Source organism: Acomys russatus, chromosome 6, assembly GCF_903995435.1.
Source record: "Acomys russatus chromosome 6, mAcoRus1.1, whole genome shotgun sequence".
Lineage (NCBI taxonomy): Eukaryota > Metazoa > Chordata > Mammalia > Rodentia > Muridae > Acomys > Acomys russatus.
The window spans coordinates 43,401,376-43,409,348 of record NC_067142.1 but is presented as its reverse complement, the minus strand read 5'-3'; the positions used below and the strand labels follow the sequence as shown (position 1 = coordinate 43,409,348).

Below are 7,973 nucleotides of genomic sequence, written 5' to 3'. Positions count from 1 at the left end.
ATATCAGTTTATGGAAAGGAGCCCAGAATGGTTGTTAGCTTCATTTGATGTTAATTCTTACTTCTCTATAAATGGCTCTCTCCTAAAATTCTTCATTAATACTGACAAGGTGAGAGTCCATTCAATATATACAGAGTTTGCAGTCATGGCAGATGGAAATAGAAGACAGAGCTGCCTTGTGCTCAAGTTATAACACAGTGCATTTTAATAACTCCAACCTCAAGATCCCTATATGCTTTACTGACCACCTTCAGCCTTGGAAGGAATAGCAATGTCATCATTTAGTCAAGCCTATTTTCATACATGATAGAATCAGTTACAATTTTTTCTCTCCATTTATCTACAGTCTCGGGGAGCTGTTTAGAGAACATTCTTCTAAAGCATGTGTTACCTCTGGTAAACACCATTTAAATTTCCTCTGAGAAATAATATCTCTTTGCCATATTTCTCTTTTTGTATACAAAAACCTTTCCTCATGAAAGAAAATTAATGAATAGCAAAGCGATTAGATGTTTGCAATATGCTTATTGGGCTAATGTTAATTAATTAATTATAATCCTTTGCCAAAACGTGGATTGTTTTCAATAAAAGTATTTAAAATCCTACTCACAGATATGCATTTCTTTCTAACTGGGCACTCAATATGTGGGTTAATGTTTCCTCTAAACAAATTCCCAAATATACATTAACTAAGTCATTCTGATTCTCTTCTCTCTTTGATTAGATTTGTTTTAAATCAGATTATGAGCTTCCTCTGAATTTGTCTGAGGTAAGAAATTTGAATCTAAATATAGAGCTTTTTTCAAAACAAGGACACACTCAGAATGTTCTTTACAGTGATGAATATCTTTAAACTGCATTTGTTATAAGTGGGCTAAATTATTGTATTCCATCTTAGAGACATGTCACTCTGAGGTGGTGTTTTAAAAATGAAGTCATTCCTTAGCTCTCTTTACTGAACTCACTTTTAAAGGCTTCAACTTTAAATATATTCATTCCAGGAATGAACAAAATTCTTCAGATAAAATGACTGAACCCTTTCTATCTGGGAATATTCATTTATTTCAAAATTGATCATCAATGTGTTAGGCACTCTCCCACTTGACAAGGTATGGAAATACAATAGTGGAAAGGAAATGACGCCATAAAAAAATAACAAACAATATTAGGAATGTTTTATTTCAGAAAATAAAGAAAGCTGAAGTTTCAAAAAAATTGCTAAGTTTGGTAAAGAAAAAAGACATAATCAGATTTTTATTTCACAAATAAAACTTATGTAATATTGTAATAAACATTTTGGGAAATGGAGTTCTATGCATGAAAGACAGGAGTGATTTATAATAATCTCAAGAGTAGACAAACTAAGAAAAAGTCGGCAGAGGGTCCTCAAAGAAAGAGATAGAACTACAACAGATCATTTACGGACCTTGATTAGAAGGCAACAAAATTGACAGCTGATGGTTACTGACATTTTTAAATGTTCGTGGGTAATAGTGAAGAAGTTGGAAAGGCTTTTTACTGTATCTGCTTTAGTCACTCAGTAGTTGACATGCTTGGAAGTTTCCAAATGAAAATATCTATTTTTCTGTTTCTAAGGATATCTACTGTTTTGTGGGGCACATGAACTATGCCATCAGGGAAACCAGTAAGGAGCTAGAGCAAGGGGGAGATGTGTCCAAACCGCAGACATCTGAAACTGGAGACATACAGGAGTCAGGATCACTCCTTCCCTGTTTTCTGTCTCTATGGCCTGGAGCATGTACTCTCCAGCCCCTTCCTCCAAAATTCTAGAAGTAGTCAGGTAGCCTAACACCTAGAATTTCTCTCTGTGAGAACGAAAAAAAAACAAACAAACAAACAACAACAACAACAAACAAAAAGGGATCCCCATCATCTTAGCCTCAGCCAACGATATGAGCCCACCCTGAAAATCCCTTCCCAGTGGTCAAGGTTCAAATAAAGCATGTAAGATATTTCACCGAATATCATTTAAGAGGCAGGAGGATCAATGTGAGTTCGAGGCCAGCTTGTTCTACAAGTGAGGCCAGGACAGCCAGGGCTACACAGAGAAATCCTGGGGCAAAAAAAGAGTTTCTGTGTCACTGGGAGAGCTCTAAGCTAAAAGGCTCTAACACTTGGAGGGAAGGCTTTTTGACGTTCACTGCCAGACTGGGACCCTTGGACTGCCCACTTGACTAGCCTTCTTTCCTTCCTCAGATGGCCTGCATGGTCTGGTACCTGGGTATTCCAAAGGGAAGTGAAGCAGACCCTTGGCTGCTATGCCCCCAAAAGCTGTAACACTGAAAACTACAAAAAAAAAAAAAAATGGACTTCTTTCTCCAGCAGTCACCTCCGGCCCCTGACCCTGGGCACTCACCCATTCCAACCCCACTCTTTTCTTCTTAGATTGGATGCTATAAGGGAGGAAGCTAAGAAAGGAATCACACAGTTCAAGAAGAAAAGAAAAAGAAGAAAATATGTGTCAAAACTTTCTTGCGTATGTATTAAATAAAAGCAACAAATGAGTAAAGTCATATTGTAGTGGTTGAGGAGAGGCCATGCCTACAATTCTATAAATTATTCACACTTGAGAGGTAGACAGAAATTGAAAGAAGGAACTTAGACTGGTATTTAGGAAGACCTAGAGATGTTAGCATCTTTAACAGTGGAAGTCATTTAAGAGACTCTGAATATTTAGTTGCATTGAAAAGCCTGTAGGCTAAACTTTGTGTGAACAAAATAAATACATTAGTTAAGAGAGGATACAACAATTATGAAAGATTGTAGTAATGTTTCTTTCTATATATAGTATTGAGTGGGCAGTAATGAAAAACTGACATGCCCCCACAAGATAAATTTTAAGGTGGTCAAAACATAAAAAAATTAAATTCTGATGGTACAGAATCAGAGTTGGAGTACATTCTGTACAAAAGCAGCAAACAAACAGAAGTAACAACAACAAAGCACTATTGGGAAGTAAATGCAGCAGATACGTTTTCAGAGATGTGTTTATGCATTAATGTCTAAATTCTAAAAATGGACATAATGCCTAAAACTTAGCAAAAACTGCCTCTATATTGAAACCAAAGCACAAAGCAGATCCTTGCGTTCTGTGGAGCATATGTTGGAGAATACTACATCTCAAGAGTCTGAAAAACAGTAAATAAAACAATCATTAAGAATTTAGAGTTTTCACAACCCTAGTTGCCCAATATTTTCCTCTAGTTAGATTTTTTTTGTCTTGAAGGTCCCACAAAGCTGGTGTGTTGAAGTGCTTTTTCTTCAGCCCACAGTGCTTGGAAGCAGTAGCACTTCTCAGAGGTAGAGCATGTAAGAAGAAAGTCAGGGCACTGTGATAATGATGCAGAACATACCAGAACTCTGGCTTCTTCAGGCTCTTTGCTTTTCATGCCTTGGGATATAAGCAGCTTCCTCTACCATACAGTTTTCCAGGCTTCAAAAGCAGATACAGATGGTTAACAATAAGGAAGTCATCACTTTCCCCTACTCTGAATATATGAAAGTCCATTAGTATTATATAGTGAATGCCAGAAGCAGTAAAGCCCTGCAGGAAGACTAAAGGATGCCCAAAGCAATTTGTCTAAAATGGGAAAAAAATGACGGAAAAGGTAAACAGTGTTTGTTAGACTTGAGGGTCCATGAAAAAGAGAAGAAAATAATTGGTAAATTATAAAGTAAAATCTCAAGTACACACATATACAGAGAAATGGGAATTTTGAGAACATTTCATATCAGTATATTGGAGAATTGTTTTTATTAAAAATAGTCTAAGACCTACAACCCTGAACTTGGACAGAACAGAGTAGGTTGAATCTGCCATTCCAGTCTTCTACAGCACTTCAGCCATGAAGCAGTTGGTTCAGCAGCTGTGGCTCGAAGCCACGCTCAATTCTGTGAAGGCTTCCCAGACAGCTGTAGGCTTGACACAATTCTTTCTGCAGAATGTTCAAAATGACCCTCTGTTGACTCGTGTATCTTCAAAAACAAATCCCTCCAGATCACAGAAATCTGCTTCTCTTGTACTCATATTTTTCAGATGTTTTACAACCAATTTTTGATGAACTGGTTCATGTTTGAGAGAACTAAATTTGAAGCCCATACAAAATCCTCCCTGTAGGACATGTGGCATGATGCATTGTATCCTGCTTTAAGTCTACTTTTCTTATTTTTTCACAGATTTTTGTTTCACAAGATTTAACTTTTTTGCATAAACTGACTGTAGCATATATAAAATAGAAAAAATATTTTAAAAATAGTCTAGTTTTACAGTAACAAATGATTATCCCAGACCTTATATACAAAATCATACTCAGCAGGCTATACTTATATATGATTATGCATATTAATGTACACATATATGTATATGTCTTTGTATGTGTGTGATAATGAGAATAATCACAAGAAAATGAGCTATGAATTTGAGAGTTGTGGGAGAGTATGAAAGAAATTGGAAGGAAGTACCTGGGAAGAGCGAGCTGAAAGGAGGAATAGAAGAGGGAAAGTCATATAATTCTACTATGATTAAAAATGTATTGGAACATGCATTCCTATATGAGATGTCTTTATCAAACATCTCTCCTCAGTGCTCAGTAGACTATGAGAAGGAGGAGGCATAAAAATTATATGAACCAGAAGGGAAGGATTATTTCCAGACACAACAGGACTAATGCAAATATGAACTCACAAAAACAGTGGCAGCACATATAAGTTAGTACCGGTTGAAGCAAGATGGGGTCTCAGGGCTGAGGAAGGGCTTGTGGACACAGCTACACAACTAATAAGGTAGCTATCTACAATTGATAACCACTTGAAAGGAACAATTTGTTTTCTCTGATGCATTCTCATTAAGCATATTAACCACATTTAAAGATTGGCCCTATGCCCAGCAATACTTTGCAGTACAAAAACAAACTCATGATATTTTTGTCATCTTTTTTTTTTCTCACATGTCTGTGTTTGAGCACTTTTCTTTTGGTCTTACTGTACTTCTGCTTGTATATCATGGTTTATGATATTTTGTTATATTTTAATTTTAAGATAGAATGCATCACAGTTTGTTTATTGTGATCAGAGGTTGGGCCCTTTGGGTAGCCCAGGTCCACCTGGCTGCATCTCTTAGGGCAAGATAACCAGCAAAGGTTTGGAGGGAACAGCCAGCTGGATCCAGACAGACAGACCCAAATGGAATGAGGGTGCTGTACAGCTGGAGATAAGATGAAGTCAAGGCAGGCTGAAGTGAGAGGCTAAGAGCAGTATTTCAGCAATTCTGAAGCAAATCTGCAGCAATTGCAGCATCTCGAAGGTCCTGTCCTGAGTAGCTGGTCAGTTGTCAGGAGGCAGTCTTCAGGTGGCAATCCTAACCCAAACCTGGCTGATGGCTCACACCTTGTGTGTAGCCTCTAATTGAGCTGCGGCTCCTCGTCTACAAGCTTGAACTTGAGGTGCTCTTTGTAGGCCAGGACGTCTCCAGACCACTTGGTGATTGTCTGCTTCTTACAGATCCAAATATCCTGTGCAACCTGTTGGATGGGTATGAAGTCATGGTTGACTAGCATCATGCCACCCTCAAACTCATTGATGGCATCTGCCAGTGTGTCAATGGTCTCGAAGTCCAAGTGGTTGGTAGGCTCATCCAGAAAGAGCATGTGAGAGTTCTACCAGGCCAGACAGGCCAACCACACTCAGAACATCTGTCCATTCAACAGGTTCCAGATGGGTCTTACCTGCTGTTTCCAAATGAGGCCATATATCCCTATGATTTCCCTCATGACCTCCTTCTCTTTGATCTCTGGGTAGCACTTCATCATGTACTGCATAGGTTCAAGGTCCCGGCCCAGCTGCGACTATCAGGGTCGCACCCTATCTTGACATGAGAATGTTCCTGAGTCATTCCATCTGTGGGCAGAAGCTCTCCAGTTAGCAGCTTCAGAACAGTGGACTTCGCTACACCATTGGGTCTTACCAGAGTCACTCATGTGTCAAAGTCAATGCCAAATTCTAGATTATTATAGATGCAAGACCTGTCCTTTATATACTTGAAGCTCATATTCTGATGACAGATGGTGGGATTGTACCACATGGTGGGAAATAAAATGACACCATCCTGTCACTCACAACCCTTTCTGTCAGCCCTGATGCCACCATTTTCTGTAGGGTATTCTCTTTGCTTTGAGCCTACCAGGCCAGTCTGGCACTGCCATGGCCAATCCTGGCACTGTAGTTCTTCTTGTGTTCGATCTGGTCCTGCTCCCAGGAGAACTTTATCTGGTTCTCTTCCAGCTCCAGACATGTCTTCACATACTGATCATAGTTACCCATGTGGTACTTCAGTGTCTTGTTGTGCTTGTGGATGATGTTAGTGCAGACTCCATTCAGACAGTCCTGGGAATGGGACACAAGGACCAGGATGCACTTGAAAGTCTTAAGTTCCTCTTCTAGCCACACAGGTCCAGGTGGTTGGTAGGTTCATCGAGGAACAGCATGAAAGGCTGAATAAAGAGGCTCTGGCAAGAGCTACTCTCATCCTCCAGCCACCAGTGAAGTCCTTCGGCTCCTTGTGCTGCATGGCGGGAGTGAAACCAAACATACGTAAGATCCGTGAGGCCCTCATCTCGACTTTGTTGGCATCCAGCTCCTCCAACCACTCACACAGTTCCATGAGATTCCCACAGTCTGCATCCTCCTGAGCTAACCACTCAGCCTCACTCTCCAGCATGGGCCCTCTCTGTGTCCACCTCCGTCACACACTGAAAGTGTGTCTTCTTGTTAGAAGGCATCTCACGGGTCAGATGGTAGATGTCAATGTGCTCGCGGATGGGCACTCCACATTTCCTAATAGGAGAGAGGGGCATAGACTTTCCAATTCTATTTAAGCCAATGAGGCCATAATGACTGCCTGACTTTAATTCCAGTTTGTGTCACTAAGCAGCTCTTGACCATGACAGATGAGTGAGAGGATGATAATGTGGATATCAGTGGTGTTGGGGTGAGAGGCCAGCACATGAGTGACAGCCCAAGAAGCAACTCTCTTCATTTCAAATCCTCTACCTCCTGGGTGAGCAAATCTCCTTCTCTATCACCTGTAGTCTCTCTGCCATTGACCTCTTCATTTTTCTCCTCTGCCACCTGAGGTTCTTGACAACATCTACTTTTTTCCTGTCGCTTTCTAGGCCACTGTCAAGCTCTAGCAGCTTCCTTCTTTCTGGCCGCCTTCTTCTTGACCAGGTTGGAAGACATGGTGATGAACCACAGGGTAGTACCTGTTCTTTCAGGAATAGGGCCTGGCAGCTTGGCCTCTGTTGCAACCAAGTTAGTTGATGTTTAAACAAATGCTAAGAAATTATAGAAACTGCAATTGTCTACTTTAATGAAATGTGCCATGGTCATTTTACAAGGTTTCATAGTGATTCACCACCTTTATATAAATAGATTAAAATAAACCCACCAGTGCAAAAGTTAATTTGAGTATGAGAGGGAAGTGAGATTGCTCTGGGGCTGATATAACTTAGTGATAATTGGATTATAATAGTGTTACAGTTAATAGAGCCAAATATGGGTGGATATTTATTTTATTCTGTGTGTCTGAAAAGGGGAACAAAAAGAGAATTAACAATAAGGCAACAAAAGCAAAATCAACAATTAGCTTCATTAAAGGCTGTTTGTAAGGGTAGTCATGTTATTACATTTGTTTGTTTTCACAACAGAACCTGCAACATAGGACACTTTATTTAAAAAAAAAAAAAAAAGAGGTGTAATTTAGCTCAGTTTTAGAGGATCCTCTCCCACAGTAATTCCAACCATCCTCTTCTCCTCCCTTTCTACTTAGAAAAGGGATGATGTCCCATTGATATCAGTTAGCCTTGCCATATCAAGTAAGACTAAGCTCATCTTACCACATTGAGGCTAGACTAGGAAGCCCAGTTAGGAGAAAGATCACAAAGGCAAGACACAGA

General features: G+C 39.7%; 1 pseudogene; it reads right to left on the bottom strand.

Moving 5' to 3' along the window:
* Nucleotides 1-5,420: 5,420 nt before the first annotated feature.
* LOC127191084 (ATP-binding cassette sub-family F member 2-like) lies at nucleotides 5,421-7,257 on the bottom strand (annotated as a pseudogene).
* Nucleotides 7,258-7,973: the final 716 nt, after the last annotated feature.